The sequence below is a fragment of the Cavia porcellus genome, unplaced genomic scaffold (genome assembly GCF_034190915.1).
Source record: "Cavia porcellus strain 051 isolate PalLab524CR breed Dunkin Hartley unplaced genomic scaffold, mCavPor4.1 scaffold_46, whole genome shotgun sequence".
Lineage (NCBI taxonomy): Eukaryota > Metazoa > Chordata > Mammalia > Rodentia > Caviidae > Cavia > Cavia porcellus.
Genome location: NW_026947529.1, coordinates 3466851 through 3488961, shown reverse-complemented (window position 1 = coordinate 3488961; position 22111 = coordinate 3466851).

Here is a 22111-nt window from a genome sequence, read left to right as displayed (position 1 = left end):
TTAAAGACCCAATCCAAAAATGCGCATCTGAGGTGAAATACACAGTTCTCAGATGAAGAGATAGAAACAGCAAATAAATATGTGATAAAATGTTCTGCATCACTCGTCATTTAAGAATTGCAAATTAAATAACACTGATATGTCACCTTGCCCCAGAAAAAAATGCCTACTGTCAAGAAATCAAGCAATAAAGAATGCTGGAGAGGTTGTGCGGAAAAAAGAACCCTTCTCCATTGTTGGTGGTAAAGCAACCTCTGTAGAAATCAGTGTGGAGATTCCACACAAACTAGCTCTACAGGTCCCACTCAACTCAGCTATTCTCCTTCTGGGTATCTACCCAAAAGAATAAAAATCATCATACTACAGTGGTATATGTGCACCCATCTTTATAGCAGCAAAGTTTGTGGTAGCCAGATCTTGGATGGAGTGCAGGAACTCTAGCTTGCCAGGCAGGCGCTTAAGCTAAATCCCTGGACCACTTTTTTTACTTTTCAACTTTCAAATAAAATGGGTTTGGGAGAAAAAACAAGGACTGAGGTAAAGACTTTCAGTGCAAATACCATCAGACGTGCTGAGGTCAACATTCCAGAAAACAGCCAGCTCCAGAAGCCTCCACAATCTTTCATTGGGGATCCACAGTTACAGGGTGGGTTTTTTTCTCTAATTATTCTTGGTGGGGAAGGCAGGCAGGAGAGCAGGAGCCAATCAGTGATGGAGAGCCTGGATGAAGAATTGTCCAATCAGGCGGGCCAAGGTAGGCGGTCTTTTCCGGTATCATGGCGTCAATTGTAAGGCCAGGGCACAAAACGGAGCATTAAATGTTTGCTAGACCACTATTTTTTGCTTCTATTCGCTGTGGACTGCTTAGAAAGAACCTGGGAGACCTCCAAACTACACAATGGTGATGTTATGGGATGGGAGCAGTGAAATGGGATCCGATTGAGACCAGTTAGAAGTGGTGAGAAGGGGCTGGGGGTTTAGCTCAGCAGCTTAAGCGCCTGCCTTGAAAGCAGGCAGTCATGAGTTCGATCCCTGGTACCGATAAAAAGGAAAAAGACCAAAATACATAAATAAATAAATAAAATTAAATAAAATAAAGAAACAAAGAAAAAGAGAAGGAAAAAAAGTGGTCAGAAGCACCTGTGCTGTCTAGCGCTTGTGAGCTTAGCCTGAGGTCCACTAGTGCTAGCATGAGTCATCCTGTGTCCCTTTTACCTCTCGCTGGGGCCGGGACAGTTCTGGGTCCCTAGAATGCTGCCATCACTGTAATACCACCAGGGCACAATGCCATTTTTGAAATAGCCTGCTGCCCTTGCTCCTCCAACAGACTGGGCCCAGGACTGGGCATGAGGAGACCCTGATTCCGATGTGTTTTCAAGCTGTGTGCAGCTGTAATAAGCCAGGTCTCTGCTCTCATTCCTGTCAGCAACAGATATGAAAGCCATAACTTTATAAATGTCTGTGCTGCAGGACGTGATAGCCACAACTTCTCTCCTTAAACTTATGCATTTATATATTTTGTGGTCGCCTAAATTTATACTATGTTCTCATATTTCCATGCTCATGAAAGGTGGAGGCAAAGGTTCTGAGAATTCAAAGATGTGTAGTGATGTGCCTCAGTGGAGTAAGGCTTCCCAAACACCGGATGAAATGCTGTGTATTATACAGAACAATGCAAAGAATTTCTGAACATACTTTATGTGACACATGTGCTCATAGATGATGTTTGGGAGAACAGCCATAGAGGTTTAAATTTTGAGAGAAATAAAGCAGATATAAAATTGTCATCAAGGGCAGGGTAAAGTGTGCTTGCTAAGACAAATTCCAGAAAGGGATGCCTGTTATATTCTCACTGAAAAATGCCTAAATGTAGTCATTTGCATGAACATATACAAGTGATATCCTTCTGAATGAAAAGGAATGTGGGTGCCATCTCTAAATTAAGAGGTGATTTAATAGCTTGGTTGATCATATACATTGTTGAAATATGGAAATGCTCTGCAGTGGACTTTACTAAGTGGTGTAAAGGAGATCCCATAAATTGAAATTGTGCAGGGATATCAATAGTTTAGTCATGAAGCGTTTTCTGCTTAGGGTGGATCAGAGGAGCATGGGAAGGATGTGGAAGTGACTGGCAGGATGCAGTGTGCCAATAGCAGGACATACAACAGAGAGGGTATTCCCTGAAAGTCAGGTAGTTCTTAGGATAAGCATGAAGATAAAGTTGGCTTATGATTTCTTCCTTGAGGTGAAAAACACCAGCTCTGGTAAGAATCAGTATTCCACATCCTTGTCAACCCATGAATTCTTTGTTCTTCACTTGAGATCTAATTTTGATTATCTCTAATTATGACCCAGTGTCATGAAGACAAAATTTGAAAGTTTTTTGTAACAGGGATCGAACTCATGATCTCAAGCTTGCTAGATAGGTGTTCATGCTGCTGAACTAAATACCCCACTCTGAAAGTGTTTTCTGTATACTATGTATGATATTAAAATTGTTCCTCAGAAAATGTTGAATATTGTGGAATTTTTCTATATTGTATGGATATAATTTTTAAAGAAAACCAAAGGTGTCGTGTGCAGTCACATTTCAAGTTTCACATTGTCTGTGGGGTGTCTCAGTCACAGTTTCTATATTTCAGACAGCTCTGTAACTTAGGCTAGCCCCAAACTCAAGGAAGTTCTCCTGCATCAGCCTCCCAAGATATATTTCTTATATCTGAATGGAGAGTGATCACTTGGTGACACTGAGCTATAATTTGAAACTTGTGCCTGGTTTCATTGTTTATACATTTTTTACATACAGCAGTTTTCCATGAACATTTGAGTTATTATTTATGTATCATATTTGATGTTATTTATGTTTTGTTCTATGAAACCAAATTTAAATATCAAAATGCTCCTTAAGTATATTAAGAACAAAGGACTAAGTGGCCTAAATGAGATTTGAAGAAATATCACTGTTAGTACATCAAAGTGATTCATGAGATATTTGTCTGCCTCTGTGCTTTATGGATGCTGGTCATGCAGGCTCTCACTATGAGCTCTGCTGTAGAGACAGTGCACAGGGACTCTTGCAGTGACTCAGCATAAGAATCAGTGCTCCTATCTGGCTTTTACATTAGCTGTGAGTTGCAATATAGCATCAAATTTGCTGTCTCAATATATGTGTATATACAAAAATTAGTCCCCAAGATGTGGAATTAAGATTTGAAGAAATCAGTGTCCATTCAGCTGTTTTGTTTGGTTTTATTTGTGTAGTTTAGTTTTGTTTTATTGAGACAAGTTTTCTCTATGTATATCAGCTACATTTGAACCCTTTATGGAGCACAAAATTGCCCTAACATCAAAGCAGCACTCCTGTCTCAGCCTCTTGTGTGCTGGGATTATAGATATGTGTGTTTTTACCCTAGAAAATATTGAGGCTTGTAATGTAGCTGTGTTGCAGGTTGGCTTAATAGATGCCATCTTGAGCTTTGCATTTAACTAGTGCCCTGTATTTCATTCAGAAAAATGGAAAATCACTCAGGGTATACGTCCCAGGAGAAAAGCAAAATGAGCTGTACCCAAGGAAAAAAATTAACCTGCTCAACAAAAGAAGCAGAATACAGTTGTCATCCAAAAATTATTATAAGATTCTAGTTAAGTGATTTCCAACACGATCTTTTTGTGATTCTATCTTTTAAAACATCTCTATCTTTCCTGTTCTGACCCTCTTGTTTAGATCCTGAAATGGGGGTGTGGGTTCTGTATGCAAGTGGTGCTGAGACCAGCTAATGAAATTCCACATTTCTCAATTGGGTTGCTTGGCTTCCTATATTATTGTTCACAAAATCACCTCAAGCTGCAGAAACCTTACTGACACAAGCAAACCTCAGGATTAAATGACAGTGCCCCTGAAAGGAAAGAATAGTAATGAAAAGGAGAAGAGAAAAAAGACAAACACCGTGTGCTATAATGCACATCTCTTTTCCCAGCAATGAACAAGCTGAAATAAGAGAATGGTCATGTATTCAAAGACAGCCTAACCTACATAATGAGTGCAAGGCTGCCCAGAACTCCAAAGTGAGACTACGTCTTTAAATCAAAAAACTAAAATGAAAAAATAAAACAACCAAGTAAACAGAAAGACTATTAAAAACAAATAGTAGTAGAGCTGAGTGAAATTTAAGTTATGTAAAATGGGAATTATTGAATGATGTTGCAGAGGAAAGAAGGCCATGTAGTGGCATCCAGGAGGCAGTGACTAACACAGACTTAGGAATGGCACCTATTGTGCTACAGGACAACAGTGACCTCCTTCCTCCAACACATTTGCAGTTCACTAGACTGAGGACTTCTAAAAGCTCATGGAAATGTTAAACTCAGGGCAAACAAGCAGCTTGAAACTCTGGCTTTGGAACAATGTCATTAGCACACATTTCTTATTTAAATTGAGAAAAGAGAAATATAATCCTGCCCCATATGATATCAAATACAGCAAGTTTAATGTCTCACAACATTGAAAATCATGTAGTGAGAAGGTTTAAAATGTGTTAGATTACTGATGTTATTGAGGAGATAAATTGGCATAATAGAGAAGCAGAATATAAGAAATGTAAAAGTGGTCCTTTACTTAAAGAATGTGGAGAGGAGCCCACAGCCACCAAGACTATGAGGCTATGCAGGGCCTCATGGCCACGATGATTCAACTTAAACTTCAGCTTTTTCTTTTTTTCTGACTGACTAGGGGGATATGGGATATATGTGACTTTTGACTGCATGTGGTGCTTGGAAGGTACATTTATGTCATGCCAGGAGCTGATAGGAATTTTTTTAGGACCGTGGGAAAGAAATAGGAAGTTGTAATCAGGGAGAAAAGAGGAAGTGACCATATGAGTAAGCATCCCTGATTTCACCTTCTTCCACCTTGAACTACCACCATGAGGTCCTGTAATTGTTTCTAGGGCAAAACACTTTCAAGTGCGTCCTTTGATTTGAATGAAGAAATCAAAACAAAGAATTTTTGCTATCTGCCTTCCTCCACGGCTGGTGGTAAACCATTCATAAGAAATTTTGAGTCATCTCCTTAACGCATTTTAGATTCCATAACCAAAATTACAGATCAGTTCACTTTCAGAAAAAGAAGCAGCACTTAAATGCAGGGATAAAGGCCTTCAATGCAAGTATAACTGGCAAGGTGAGATCAACATTGTGTGATACAAACTTCAACTGATTTCTCTGACTTCAAGAAAGAGAAATGTTTATATCGATATTGCTGTAGCAGAATGAATCTCCTGGTCTACTATGTTTGATATGAGGTTTTTTTTTTTTCTGTAAAGTCAAAGAATGAATTTTAGGAACAACAGAGATTAAGAGAAGAATGTACTTATTGAGAGAAATAAAGCTGCCTGAGATAGAGAGAGATGGAGTCCTGAGCAGGTTGCCAAACATTGTCCTTTCTAGGGAACTTTATAGAGTAAAATCATGTGGTGAAATGAGTTTAGGGTTGGTAAACTAGGAACTCACAATGCAAATGGGCATAAGATGAGAAAGAGCTATGGTACCCAATAGGATTATTAAGTTCAGGTAAAGCTGATTAAATTGGGAACAAAGGGGGAAGGGAGTCACATAGAAAGCAGGCATTCTTAGGCAGTTGTGACTCTTCCCTTAGGAGTTTGGGAGGGTGACTTCTGAGTTCCTCAGTATGATAGGAACTATTTAGAATGTCAGTCTTTAGGATAAGGATACATTTCTTTGAATGGTGACTCCTGACTTCCTCAGAGTGCTAGGGAAGTATTTAGAATATCTATCCTTAGGCTATGGATGAATTTGCTTATCATTGTCTTGAGCCTTGGCCAATAGCATGAGGTGTCAGTCTTCTCCATAGTTGCAAGGTATCTGGTCTCTTGCATGGGCTCCTTGGAGGACCTAGCCCTGGTTCATGCCAAGAGTATTTAAGTAACTCAGGTGCCTATAACAGTACTGTTTGGAAAATTGATTAGAGATGTCTTGTGCTCCGGGTGAATGATCTGGGGATGACAATGTGCAATGTATATACCAGTGTTGCCCCCTGATTGACATGTTTTGAAATTCAATTTTAGTTGATGTGCTCTTTTTTCCTTGAAATAAAATGGATTTGAAAATTAAAAGCCTGAGGTAAAGCTCTTCAGTACAAACACTGTTCTGTCAAGCTGGGTTCACCACTGTAGAAGAATGACAGCTCCAGAAGTCTCTGCACTACAGTCTATCATTTGGGATCCTCACTTGCAGGAAGGGGTTCCTTTCCCTGGTTATTCTTGACTCAGAAGGAAGGCAGTATAGCAGGAGTCAAGCAGTGATGAAGGGGCAGGCTATATGAACTGTCCAATCAGGCGGGCCATTGCTGGCTGTGACTTCTGTCTCTTCTGGTGTCTCAGCATGATTTATCTGTTCTGAGTAAAATAGTGGTAGCAAAACACGTGCTGGATCTCATTCAGTACGTTCAATATCCTGTGGCCTGATTAGCAAAGAACCTGAGAGATCCTGGAACCATGGAATAGTGAGGTTGTGGATGGGAGCCCAGAAATAGGGTGGGTTGGGTGAAACCAGTTACAAGTATTTAGGAGTAGTTCCGGTATCTGGAGCCCCAGGTATTTAGTTAGCTTCAGCTCCTGAGGTCCTCCAGCATTGCCCATGGGTCATTCTCTGTCCCTTTTGCCTCTTGCTGTTGGCAAGGATGATTTGGGTGTCCTCAGAACCCTGGCTTCACTATGACAGCAGCAGACTCAAGTATCATCTTTGAAATTCATTCCTAGCCTGGTAACTCCAGCATCTTGGGCATTGGAAGGAACTTGGGAAGACCCTGAATATGATGATTTGTAGCTTGTAGAGCAGTAATGAGCTAGGTCTCTGCTCTTTTTCCTCAGAGTAGCAGATCTGGAATGTCTGGAGTTTATTAATGTATGTAATGCAGGGCCTCATAGCCACAATGGCTCAACTTAAACTTGGCTTTTTTGTATTTATAGTGATCTCCTTAAATTACAGTATGTTCTCATATTTCCATCCTCAGGACAGGTAGTGGCAAAGGTCCTGAGAATTCAGGGATTTGTAGTAGTGTGCCTCAGTGGAGAAAGGCTTCCCAAACACCTGGTGAACTCCTGTGTATTATACAGATCAGTGCAAAACAATTTCTGAACATACTTAATAATTTAGGTGGCACTCCCGCTCACAGTCTAGGTTTGTAGAGTTTTGAAGTCTGAGAAAAATGAAGCAAATATGAAAGTGTTATCTAGGACAGGGTAAATATTTGTGAAGGACAAATTCCAGAAAGTTCTACCTGTTAAATTCTCATCGAAAAATGCCAAAATTTAGGCATTTGCATGGACATATACATGTGATATCCTTCTGAATGGAAAGAGGTGTCATCTCTGAATTAAGAGCTGATTTAGTAGCTTGGTTGTTCATAGAGTGTTTAAATATGGAAATTCTCTACAATGGACTTATCTAAGTGGTGTAAAGGAGAAGCCCTAAATAGAAATTTTGTTAGGCATGAAGGATTTTCTGCTTAGGATGGATCAGAGGAGTATGGAAAGGATGTGGAAGTGACTGAGAGGATGCAGGAAGCAAATAGCAGGACATACAACAGAGAGGGTCTTCACTGAAAGTCAGGTAGTTCTTAGAGTAAGTGTGAAGTAAGGTTGGGTTCTGATTGCTTCATTGAGGTGATCAACACCAGCTCTGGCAACAATCAGTATTCCACAACCCTGTCAACCCATTATTTTTGTGTTCTGTACTTGAGATCTAATTTTGATTATCTCTAATTACGCCCCAGTGTCATGAAAGTGAAATTTGAATTTTTTTGTACCAAGGATCAAACTCATGACCTATGCTTTCCTGGCAGGCATTCATGCTACAGAATTAAATACCCAACTATGAAAGTGTTTTCTGTGTAGTATGGAAGATATCCATATTGTTTCTCAGAAAGTGTTGAGTATTGTTGAATTTTTCTGTATTGTACGCCTATAATGTTTTAAAACAAACCAAAGATGTTTTATGCAGTCTCTTTTTAAGTTTCACTTTGTTTGTTCGGTATCTCAGTCAGGGATTGTCTATTTTAGATGGCTCTGTAACTTAGGATAGCCCCAAATTCAAGGAAGAACTCCTTCACCAGCCTCCCAGGATATATTTCTTATATTTGAATTGAAAGTGATCACTTGGTGACAGTGAGGTATAATTTACAGCTTGGGCCTGGTTTATTTTTATATACGTATTTTTAGAAATACAGCTGTTTTCCACTATAACACTTGTTATTATTATTTATGTACCATATTTGATGTTATTTATGTTTTGTTCTATGAAACCAAATTAATGTTTCAAAATGCTGCTTAAGTATATTAAGAACAAAGTACTCATTGGCCTAAATGAGATTTGAAGAGACATCATCTGTAGTCTATCAAAGTGATTGATGAGATTTTTTATTTAATTTTGAAATTGGTAAAATACAACAGAGCAAGGCAGCATAAGGCCAATTAAGATCACACAGTGAAATTGGTACACAACTTCACAACAGGTTACTGGGATAACAGTAATAGGTATCACAGTATATTTTTTATCTTTGTAATAGCTTTTCTTTAATCACATATATTAAAATGAAATGAAATACAGAACATTTTAGAACTTATCAAAACAGAATATTGAATAGAGCAGTACCATTAATCAGAATAGACTGAAACAATAATAAAACATTTTCCTTAAAAGTAATAGTAGAAGGAAGTACCCTTATTTGCTATGGTCAACTTGCCAAGAGATGCTCAGATTTCCAGTTCCCATTTGCTAATATGGGGTGACAGGAGAAGAGGGGTAGGGAAGTGGGATGTTTGATTCTAGGTGGTGCATCAGTATGTCACTATTGCTTACTAGGGAGACAGGCTCTTGTTTGGTTTCACAGCATCCTAAGTTTCAACATAGCATGGATCTCAGGAGCTGCTGCTGGTTCTCCCCCTGGAAGGGCTGCAGTCTGACAGACTGCCACCACTTACCAGGGAGAAGTGGTGCTTGACTGGCTTCCCAGTGTCCTAAATTCCAGGTTGGCATGGATCTCAGGAGCTGCTGCTGGTTTTCCCCCTGGAAGGGCTGAAATTTGCCAAACCACCACTGCTGACCGGGGTGGGGAGGTGCTTGCTTGACTTTCCGGTCAATTGATGGGATATTTATCTGCCTCTGTGCTTTGTGGTTGCTGGTCCTGCAGGCTTCTCACTGTGAGCTCTGCTTTAGAGACATTGCAAGGGGAATCTTGCCAAGATTCAGCACAAGAATCAGTGCTCCTATTTGGCTGTTACATTAGCAGTGAGTTGCAATCTAGCATCAAATTTGCTGTCTTCAAAAATGTTTATATACACAAAATTAATGACCAAGACATGGATTAAAATTGGAAGAAATCAGTCTTCATTCAGCTGTTTTGTTTGGTTGTATTTGTTTAGTTTAGTTTTGTTTTATTGAGACAAGCTTTCTGTATGTATATCAGGTGGATTTGAACACCCTATGGAGCCTAGAATTGCCCTGACCACACTGATGCCATCCTGTCTCAGCCTTTTGAGTGCTGGGATTATAGATATGCACCACCACACTTTGCTTTTGATTCAGATTTCTAGGAGAAAATTTAAGATATCCCAAACCTGGGGTCTCAACCTTCCATTGAGAAATATATGTATGATCCTTTAGGAGGTGGTGACCTTTGAGGATGTGGTCGTGAACTTCAGCAATGAGGAGTGGACTTTGCTGAGTCCATCCCAAAAGAAGCTCTACAGAGATGTGATGGGTGAAACCTTTAGGAACATGACTCTGATAGGTAAGGATAAAATCTTTTTGCCCCTCATGCTGTCAGAATATTGTTTCTTGCTCATTAGTGCTGTTTCATGAAAAAGAATATGAAAATATTTTTTAAAATATCTCAGACCTGGACACATTATATCATAACTCTAAACAAAACCTATTAATTTGTATGTATTACTCTAAAGAGTCCTGGTATTTCTATGTCTACAATTCAGGAGGATTCTGGGATATCCAGGAAGCTGAAAAAGAAGGCAAAATTTACTGGAGCTACTTAAGGTAATTCGCACTCACAAGGAGAGGAATGTTCCTCAGTAATTAGTGAGTAGCAGAAAAATGACAACCAAAGAAAGAGACACCATTCAATTTAATGTCAGTAATATTCTCTGAAGATGTATAAGCTAGTGTATATATGAGCGAATTAAATCATGAAAATGTATGACATTGCATATAGATGAATACAAAAAGGATACACTCTGAGTTGCCTTCAGTTTTTCTACCCATGTCTACATGTGAATATAACACATTCATTATCTAACAATTGCTAAGATTGCAATAGAATTTGAAATAAAACTGAGTGCTCATGTTTCCAAGACATTCTCTAGAGAATCAGCCATTCTGATTAATATTCTTAGTAGGCTGGTGGAATGTTATTGCACTCATTTTGAATATCAGTATACAGTTGTCTCTAGAAATTGATCCCCTCACACTTGTCCTGGATATTTTTAAAATCTCAAATCTGCATAAAATACTGATACATGCTTACTCACATACAAAGCAGATTAAGTTATAACAGATCAGGCCTTGAAGCTTATCTATCTATCACTGGATTTGTGGAGAAGGAAAATGTTAATAGACTCTCTGTGATTATGCATTTCTGTAAACCCAGCACACAAGGAATCAGATTTTGCAGAATGGCAAATTCAAGTTCAAACTTCACAGCTTAATGATCAGCGAAAATATCTTAAAATAGATTTTTAAAAAGCTACAGATTTTATGCTAATACCTGTTGTTCATTCCCAGCCCAGAAAAGAAAATATGTGTTATATAATGCCAAAAAATAAATAATATAATGTCATTTGCCATAAGAAATAGATGGGTCTTTCACCCATCAATTCAGTGAAATAGCTCAGCTATAAAACATAAAAGGTCATAGGGTTTCTTTTAGATGAGACACCAAAATATAAATTGTGGAATGTAATGAAAGAAAGTTGATAGAGAAAAGTAAGTCTGACAATATGGAAAAGGGAACTACAGGTTAAGGACAGAAGGGAGATTGGAATGGGGAAACATATCAGAATAATCTGTATGTGATACACATATGTGCCCATGCCCAAAGTGAAGCTAAAGATTCTGCATTTCAAAGTACCAAATTTTAAGATTTCTAAATGTATGCCAGTCTTTTGGGAATGGTTGTTTTCAACATATCTTACAAGGCCATTCTGTTGCTTCATGGTCAGAATTTCTTAGCAGGCATTAAAAACAGAACTTGACATTAATGCAGTCATTAAACAGAGACCCATTTCACTGTGAATTTTTCTTTTTTAAATTTATATAAGGAAAGATTAAACAAAACAAAATAAGTAGAGATAATGCTAATTTCAAAGTGAAAGTAAACAGTAAGAAATCGCAAGATGATGATTACATATGCTGCTCATGGAAATAGATATGAAATACAAAAGTGAAACATATGAAGTGGGGATTCAAACAGCGAGACTGCAAAAACTTAGTAATATGGTTATAAATCTTATATGTGATTTTTTTCTTTACAGAAATGACAAGCTAGGGAAATCCTATGGACATACATCTGGAGATGTATGGAATCAGTGTAAAGTGTTGGGAGCCGCCAACACCGGTCGCCTTACTTGGCGGACGTAGGGCCTGTGGGTGGGAGCGGAGCCTGAGCTAGATTGCCCCTCCCATCGAGTGAGTCAAGTTGGCGCCTGCTTCCTGCCCCCTGATTGCGCTGGCGACTTAAACAACCCGCTCTGTAAGATAGTCTGCCTAGCAACAACTGATGTTAGCCAATCAGCCCGCATCGCGCGCTTTGAACTGATTGGCCACTGTCACCCTATAAAAGTGAATGCCTCTCCCGCCACAAGACAGGAAGCACGAGAGAGATAGAAAAAGTCCACCGGCGAGAAAGGGCTGGTGACTGAGCGGAGGCCTCGCGGGGCCCACGCGGAGATAAATAAAGGCAAGGTTGCACACCGCCAGACTTTGTCGTGTGTCTTTCCTGCCGGCCGGGAGCGACCTCGACAGTAAAGAAGTCTTCCTTGGTACTGAAGAAGGTAATGTGAATGCGAAAGAAACAGAAACACATGACAATGTTCAGATCCATGAAAAATATTGCAGTGGAGGGAAACCCTATGTATGCAAGCAATGCGGGAAAGGTTTAACCACACTTGGAATTTGTAAGAAACATGAAAGAATTCACAGAGGAGAAAGACCCTACATATGTAATCAATGTGGGAAAGCTTTTACAACACATACATATTGTCAAGTACATGAAAGACTTCACTCTGGAGAAAAACGTTATGAATGTGAGCACTGTGAGAAAGCTTTCAGCACACACACTTATTGTGTAATCCATGAAAAACTTCACACTGGGCAGAAATCGCATATATGTAAGAAATGTAGGAAAGCTTTTAGCAGTAAAATTCATTTTCAAATACATGAAAATGTTCACAATGGAGAGAAACCCTATGTGTGTAAGCAATGTGGAAAAGGTTTCACCCAACTTGGACGTTGTAAGGAACATGAAAGAATTCACACGGGAGAGAAACCATATGTATGTAAGCAATGTGGGAAACCTTTTACGACACATGGATATTGTAAGAAACATGAAAGAATTCACACTGGAGAGAAACCATATGTTTGTAAGCAATGTGGGAAAGCTTTTAACACATGGGGAGACTGTAAGAGACATGAAAGAATTCACACTGGAGAGAAACCATATGTATGTAAGCAATGTGGGAAAGCTTTTAACAGACGGGGAGTTTGTAAGAGACATGAAAGAATTCACACTGGAGAGAAACCATATGTATGTAAGCAATGTGGGAAAGCTTTTAACACATGGGGAGACTGTAAGAAACATGAAAGAATTCACAGTGGAGAGAAACCATATGTATGTAAGCAATGTGGGAAAGCTTTAAAAACACAGGGAGATTGCAAGCAGCATGAAAGAATTCACACTGGAGAGAAACCATATGTATGTAAGCAATGTGGCAAAGCTTTTAACACACGTACAAACTGTAAGGGTCATGAAAGAATTCACACTGGAGAGAAACCATATGTTTGTAAGGAATGTGGGAAAGCTTTTAACAGACGGGGAGTTTGTAAGAGACATGAAAGAATTCACACTGGAGAGAAACCATATGTTTGTAAGGAATGTGGGAAAGCTTTTAACAGACGGGGAGTTTGTAAGAGACATGAAAGAATTCACACTGGAGAGAAACCATATGTATGTAAGCAATGTGGAAAAGCTTTTAGCACACGGGGAGATTGTAAGATACATGAAATCATTCACACTGGAGAGAAACCATATGTATGTAAGCAATGTGGGAAAGCTTTTAACAGACGGGGAGTTTGTAAGAGACATGAAAGAATTCACACTGGAGAGAAACCATATGTTTGTAAGCAATGTGGCAAAGCTTTTAACACACGTGCAAACTGTAAGGGTCATGAAAGAATTCACACTGGAGAGAAACCTTATGTATGTCAGCAATGTGGAAAAGGATTCACTAGTTCTGGACATTGTAAGCAACATGAACGCATTCACACTGGAGAGAAACCATATGTATGTAAGCAATGTGGGAAAGCTTTTACCAAACATGGATATTGTAAGAAACATGAAAGAATTCACAATGGAGAGAAACCATATGTATGTAAGCAATGTGGGAAAGCTTTTAGCACATGGGGAAATTGTAAGAAACATGAAAGAATTCACACTGGAGAGAAACCCTATGTATGTAAGCAATGTGGGAAAGCTTTTAGCACATGGGGAGGTTGTAAGAAACATGAAAGAATTCACACTGGAGACAAACTCTTACGCATGTAAATAATGTGGGAAAGCTTTTAAAATGCAGTGTAACATAAGAGACTAGACTAATATCACTCTGAACAGTGAATAATAGTATCCTGAGAAGGAAAAAGGTGAGGAATTGCCTAAAAATAGAAGGCAGAGGACATTGTTAAAAGTGTATCAGGATTTAAAATCTACAGTAGTCTTGTTGCTCTATTTAGTTTGGTTATATTTTGTTCTTGTCTGTCTACTCATATTAGATTTGAGGGCACACAGAGATAACCCAAAAATAGCAGGTTATACCATGGTAACTATCCTTAATTTCCTATTAACTAAAACTGAAACCCTATATTACTTACATTGTCTTCTATGACTGATCTTCTTTGAAGCTGGTTTGTTTGAATGTTATTTGGCCTTGACTGATTTTATTCACTGTGGGTATGCTTGCTAGTATCAAGTTCAAGAGAAGAGGCAACTTCTCAGAAGATGACAAGATGTAAAAGATATCCATTGGTGGGCTGGGGATTTAACTCAGTGGCTTAAGCACCTGCCTGGCATGTGTGAGCTCATGAGCTGGATCTCCAGTGAACAATCAATCAATCAATCAATAAATAAATAAATAAATAAATAAAAGATATCCATTCCAGGTTTGATTATTTTTTAATTAAAGAGAACAAAGATAGGAAATAAAAAACAAAGCAGTAAAAGGGTACAAGTAATACAGAATTTCAAGAAAAAATTCAGTAAGAAATCACTAGTTAATAGGTTACATCTTGTCACCTTAGAAACAGTTGTCCAAATTATAAAATTAAAGCATATAAAGTGGACATTCATACAGTGAGATTGCAGAAAGTTCTGTTCAATGATCCAACAAAAGCTCAGTAATATGGTTTTCCATCCTACACACTCAAGCATGCAGTTATATCCCTTACACCACCTTCCTTTCCTGTTTATTACAATAACAATTACACTTTTTGAGTTTTTTTACTCCCACAGTTCTTATTACGTTTTTTTTGAAGAGAATAAATCCTAACATGACTAAATAAAACAGAGTCAGTTAGAACAGAAGGGTGGGCATAGGACATGATGCAAAAATAGAGTATCAGATGATCAAAAATAGTTACCATTGTTCCTCTTGCTATTTTTAAAAAGAGTTGCCTATAATAGAATGGATCAAAACAGTATAGAACAAGACCAATAAAACCTACACTGGAGACCTTACAATATCTCAAAAGAAGATAATAGTGAAACTATAATGGTATCATAGTAAATCTTATTGCCTTCAAAGTGGTTGCCTATACTCTCAAACTTGATACTATCAAACACATAGAATATAGTAAAATCAGACAGAACAAGATGGGGAGAGCAATACTGGGGTTCAAATCAGGTTAATAGGAAAACAAATAGTTACTATAATATATGCCAATATTTTTTAATTTAGTTTTCCCTTAATTGAAAAAAAATAGTTTAATTTTTAAAAAAGGATGGAGATTGAGATAAAAGAGGACATTGTAATAGAACAACACTTGTCAGAATGGAACAATTTAAGCATCATTGTATTTCACTCCCAGATAATCTAACATAATAGTAGTCACCATAGTGCCTCATTCCTTGAATTATTTGAGTATAACTTTGTATACTATAGCATCAAGCATATCAAGACAGTGTGAAGCCATTCAAGAGAATGAAAGAATTACAGGGTATTTAGAACCAGTTAACAGAAAACAAACAATGGTTTCTATATTATCTCCTTGCCTATAAAAAATTTTCTTTATACTATCACATATAGTAAAATATAGTAAGATACAACATGTTAAAACCAGTGGAAACAGATGGGTTGTGAGAGAGGGACCATTCTTACACCACTGAGATTGAGCCCAGTATTGATCATGTTGGTTAATTTTGAATATGCTGGTGAGTTAACGTGGCAAACATAAAGCTGAACACGTTTCTGTATGTTTGGTAGGAATATTAGCCAACAGAGTGTTTTCATTTATATTATTCTTAACACATTATTATCTGGCTTCATTCTCAGAATTATTTTGTCACATAAAAGAAGTTGGTGGTGGTTTTTCCTTCAACTTGATTGAAGAATTGAAAAACAATCAGTATTCTTTATTATATACTGGATAAAATTCACCAGTGCACGTACTGTATCCCAGCTTTGTTGTTATTAAGCAGCTGTGATGTTTACCCATTGCCTGTGCTCTTTATTGCTCTGTTCATTAGACTATTTCCTTCTGATGCATGTGGTTTGGGGACATCAATGGACACCACATATCCATTAAGGGTCACATCTCATTTTACTTACGGATGCTACCATTTATTTTGTATCTTCAAACTATCTCTATAATATATAATTGTGTGAGTAACTCCTTTCAGTTACTCACATTTAATACACATTCTTGCAGGATATGGTTACGGCTGGAGGAAACTGGGCCTGGTGAGTGCCTGGTCTCTTATTTAAGGATTCATACCCTGACTTGCCTGCAGTGTCCCCATCTCCTGACCTGCTCCCTGTAAACATCTGTCCTGCTCCATACCTATGGTGAGTCCACATGTGGCAGTTCAGATCTTCATCTGGGTGGAAAACATTCAGTCAGGTTGGGCTCTGTAACAGACTGACCTTCTCATACAGAGCTGCCCTGAGTGAGAGAGGGGGCCTCAGGCATGTAGGGAGGAGCTCTGGAAACATTCCAGCACTCTGCTGTCCAGAATGCAGTGTGTGATGCTTTCCTGAGAACTTACTCAAGGATGAGGTGGCCTTGACCTGGGCCTTTTTTATCCATGGTTCCTGCTAGGTGCCATTGTGTCCTGCACCTCTGCCTGGACCATCTCTCTGACTTTAGATCTCCACATGGATCTGAGCAGACACAGTCTTCCTCTACCAGGCTCTAACTCTATGCTGAGGCTTCAAGTGTAAAATCTGTGACCCTCAAGTTCATCTTATATACATTTAACCTGGAAATTTCACTTCTAGGGGTCATTATAAAAATGACATTGACAGACACCATATTCTCTTCTTAATCAGTTAAGGTGTGGACTGTTAGAAACCATGAACTTACCACAGCACAGATGCTGAGTTAATTATAAATTACAGCCACTGAAAATGCTGAAAGAAGGCCATGTCCTAGGCCATGTCCCTAATCTTTCCTGAGATGGAAGAGAGCTTGTGTTCTGGCTCTCTCTCCACCCAGCAGTGAAGAGACACAGGCCTGCACAGCAGGTGAGGACAGGAGAGAGGAGCTGGTCAATGGCAGACCTGTCATCTTGGGAGGGATGCCTTTGTGGTTTTTCCATTTTATTTTCCACTGCATTATTTATAGTGCTCCATTCAGTATTACTTCTGTTCAATTCACTTAAGAATAAATAGTTGGTTTTTTTCTTGAATAGGTAAGTGGAAATGGATGACTTAGTATTCTTTTATATGTAATGTAGGATATGCATATAGAAGAACATTCAAGCTTCACTTAATAGTTACATAAAATAAGGAGTCTTTTTATTCAGAAAGGCAACACATCATTCATGACTAACTTTTAAACCCCTAAGATATGAAGCCATGCGAATCCCGCTATGGTGTGTGTCCTGCCCTCCCTACCTGAGAAGTCACTGTGTTCATCTGTGTCTGGTAGAGGACACCCAGAATCTTCTTCAGAGTTTCTTTTTCCAGCAAGGAGGACTTGAATCTTCATGTGCTCAGGCCAAGCAGGGAGTGTGCAGCATGCAGAGGAGCCAGCACCTCCTGCCTTAAACCCATTTCCACCACCTCATCCATGCTGCAGCCCTCCAGGACCAATAAGGCAGAGCCACCAGGGTGCAGCAAAGACTCTGCCACCTCAGCCCCAGGGGCCTCAACTCCTGGGTCCTGGCCTCAGCCTCCACCAGGCTCCAGGCTCTGCCATGGATTGGACATTCTTAGTGGGCCAGACACACCTTCAGTGCCTTGGTGCAAAGTCCATTTTCCACAGTGAGCCTTCCATTCTGCAAATTTTGATCCTTTCCTTTCTAAATGAGGCTGAGGGATTGGAGACAAAACCCCACAAATTGGCATTACTTTTTGTTTTGTTTTGTTTTGTTTCTTTTCCTTCTTCTTCTTCTTCTTCTTCTTCTTCTTCTTCTTCTTCTTCTTCTTCTTCTTCTTCTTCTTCTTCTTCTTCTTCTTCCTCATCCTCTTCCTCTTCCTCTTGCTCTTTGTCTTCATCTTTTTTCTTCTTCCAGGTTTCTTTGATGCTTTAAATAAGTATTTAGAGGTGCATTTTGCCAAAAAACTTTCCTTGTCTTTTCACACCCCAGTTAACTGAAATTTTTAAAGATTTCTGCTGCAGTTCACACCCTATGTGTTTGAACACTCAGAATCCATTCATGCAGCTTAGTAGAATGAGGGAAGCAAAGCAGAAAGTGAACTTGGGGTTGTGACTGTGCCTTCTAAGACTCCAACTCATATCTTTTTACCTCAAAAATATGTGCTTCTGTAGCAGCTGAGTCTGGCACAGACAAAATGAGTTTCCTGCATTCATATCAGACAATCTCATTTCCTCTCAAGCACATTGTATCAGCTTTCTTATGGCCAAACTTGAAGAATTATTTCCAGTACATGAGAGGCTGCCACTGGTCCTGAAATCATGATGGAACTTTTTGTAAAAACATAGTCAGATCTACACCCTGGGACAGAAGCTAAAAGAGGCAGAGATGGCTGGCACAGATAGAAACACCTCAAAATTGTCAACCAACAGCAGCAGCAAGCAGGAACCAAGTTGCTGAGCTTTCACAATTGGGTGATGGAATCATGTGGTGGATTGTGCCCTCGGTTTACTGAGTCAACTCAGTACATCTAGGTTGCTGCTTCCATCCCCTTTCCTTCAGTGCAATACAAACAGAAAGTCATGCACATGCATCATTTATTTGCAATTTTTCTATTCCAGGAACAAAACCTGTGTTCATGAGAATCCACATCTCTGCCATAGCAGACCCACCCACGGGCATTACCACAATGTCTTGTAAAGGATCACTTTATTTATACAAAATGCAGAGCAATGCTCTCAGCCTTGATTTTTCCAGACTGGTGCATTTTCAGTCATTTCTTGAAGGGAAGCTAAACGATTTAGTTTGAGTAAACCAAGTGTGTTGCTGTGCTTCTGTGTGACATCCTTGCTGCCAGACCTGATGAAGGCAATGAGTGGGATCCGCTGGAGGTTTAGCTCCAGAGGGACATACTTAGCACAGCTGTGTCAGGCAGTGCTGCCCCTCACCTGACTGGCCACCCAGGTTTCCAAATGCCCTTTCCCAGTGCTGTTACTGGCTTCGGGAGTCACTGGATTGCAGTGGAGATGCCCAGTGCACTGGTTGGCCCAGGGAAAACCTTGTTTTGGCATGAGTTGGTCATCCTTAGCCCTGCAGATCTGTTGCCCTGGGGCCAGGGCAAGGTTCCCCCAGCTGCAGTGAACAGCATCATCCAGACAACTCTCCTGTGCACACTCTACGCAGAGGCTAGGGAGGGTCCCAGTTCCTTCCTGCTTCAAAGAGTACTGTGAATCAAACTCTTGAAAATTTGTGCAGCATTCTGTACGGGAGAAAACTCTATTCTTAGTCCCAGGGAAGGCTGTTTAGAGCTCTGATGGGAGCTGCAAGATAGGGCTGTGCTCTGCCCCGCATGTCCTTCCCATTGTTGTTCAGCACCTGCCTTAAAATGTGTCACTGGATGGGGAAACAGCACATTTCAAAGATGTGTGCCTGCATGAATCAGGATTAGGAGGCTCAGTGTTTTGTGTGCTTGTTGGCCATGTCTGGTAATTTACTTTGAGTTAGAAGAATTTGTCATTTCCCTCACAAAATGGACTCATGAGACCTCTTTAATACTTTAATAAAAACCATCTATCTGACTAAGGTTGTAAAGAAATGTTTCCTGTTGTGATTTTTGCATTATTGTTTTTCAAATGCAATGAATCAGCCCTTTGTAGCTCCCTTTGTATCACTGAAATCATGGAAAACATTTTCCAACATGAAAAGATGAGTACATACACAATGGTCTCTACATTTTCCCTGCAGATTTTGTCTATCTGTGGTTTTCTCTTCTATCAAACAGCAATAGCATCCAGTCTCCTCCAGGATTGTTTGGCCAAACAGAATCTGATGCACTGATATGGAAAACCCAGGGTAGTAAATCACAGTGAGAGAAAGGTCAGTGGTGGGTGGGGACTAGCAGGAGAGACCAGGGATATGGATGGGTCCAACACTGAGCAGAAAGCTGAAACTAGACAGATGTGAAGATTGTACCAATTGACAGTGTGCTTACCTGTGACTCAACTGAACATGTGAAACTAATAAAATCTTAACTTAAAATTATATTATCTTAGAATTTAATGCTTCAAAGAACTATAGATTTTAAGAGTACAAATGAAAACAGAGAAATAGAAGAGGTAAATGGAAGGGGAAATGAAGGGCCAGTACTTTCCAAGACTTGAGCCCTAGAGCTGAGGACACCTGCCATGGAGCCAGTGACAGACCTGCCTTGGAATTCCACCAGACCAGGTATCTGACCTTGATTTTTAGGTTGATCACGGAGCTGGTGAGGTCATTGGAGGTGAGGCTGGCACAAGATCTGTAAGTAGACCTTGAGCTCAATCCGGTACCAGCCTTGCCTTAGAAAAATCCCCAACTGTCCTTGCTCCTTGCAAGCCCCAAAGCCTCCCAGGGCCTGTCAGGGACAGCTTTGTGTACAAATGCACCCCAGGAAAGCTTCCTATTTTGCCTCACCCCACTCACTTCTGCATGCCTCTGTGTTGCCGGAGGTCCCAAGTCTGCCTTTCTCCCTGTAATGTGCCCCATGTCCTCAGAAACCAACAGACCCAGGCAAATTCCTTCTCACTGTAGTTCTCATTTTCAGTGAGCTAGGCTTGCGCCAACTCAGATTAGGTTGGCTGGCTGTCCCACCTTCCTCAGCAGCACCTGCCAGGTGCCAAGAAGGGAAACTCTGATCCTGAGGAGGACAGGTGTAAGCAGCACTACAGGTCTGGCCTCCCTCCCCAACGGCCTTCCCAGGGTATCCTGTGTGCTAAACATAATCAGCCCTCACTTGCTCACAAAGTTCCCTGGACAGTGCTGTGACCACCTGTCCTCCACTCTGCAGGAAGCCTGAAATGCAACTCCCTTTTCCACCCTTGTGGCATATTGCCTCTGTGAGAAAGAGAGTGGAGTCTGCAGTGTTACTCTTATCATGGGTGCTCAACAGGCTGCTGCTCTATAACTATCTGAAAACTGAGTGGATAGTGGGAGTGCTTCCTGTCTGCCTTCCCTCCACCTTCAGTTCATATACTGATGCATCACCCCATTCTGTGTACCTTTGTGAGTCTCCCATTCCCCTATTTTATGTCCATGTGTACAGAGGCCAAGAATTAGGGACTCTCACCGTAATGTGGGTAGTACCTGGTCTGCTCTCCAGGGTGAAAGTGTGGCCTTCATGATATGGAAGCACAAGAGACCAGTGTTTGCATCTGCTCTGGTCATTGCATCATGGTCAATGCCTGGTACATTGATGATTTAAGGCACCCAGCAGCTCCCTCCATGATGTCTGTGTGGAACTGGGTCATCTGGCATCCCCCAGAGATTCTTGCTTTGGATACCATGGAAACACATGGAATGACTGCCCAATGTCCTTCAGAGTGAAGACAACGCTCCAACCAAGTGATGGATCCTTGGCAAGAGGCAAAGCTTTCCCACAGGAAAGGAAAAACCACAATAAAGCCAGGGTCCCTGGTCTGAGCAGACCAAGTTTTAGACCCAATTCCTCCTTCCCACTTCCCTTGTCAACTTAGACAAGACACAATGCCTTTTAGTTCCTTTCCAGTGTGTCCCCCTGAACTATGGCATCTGCTTCCTAGGGACATCATCTGAAGTGAGAGGTCACACTTTTAAACCTTATGGGCTGGTGTCATGTGTACACAGTATACAGAATTAGAGGTTAATTCCATAAAGGGTTGGAAGGGAGGTGAACAGAGTGCACACAGGCCTGGATCCTGCTGTACGGTGATGGAAATTACACTCTCCTCCTGGACATGTGTCCCTGGTGGCATAATGAGGGGGCAGAAGTTCTTCAGATCAGCCATCATTATGTTCCCTAAGCATCTCAATTTCTTCTATGTATTGGTGTTGTGGCCTCACATCAGGACTTCACACAGGCTAAGCAAGCACTATGGATGTAGATGCACCCCCAAATCTACCAGCACTATGCCTACATTCAAACCTGTGTGAGTCACCACACCCATGGCAAGGGTGCTCAACTGCTGACAGCTCACCTTC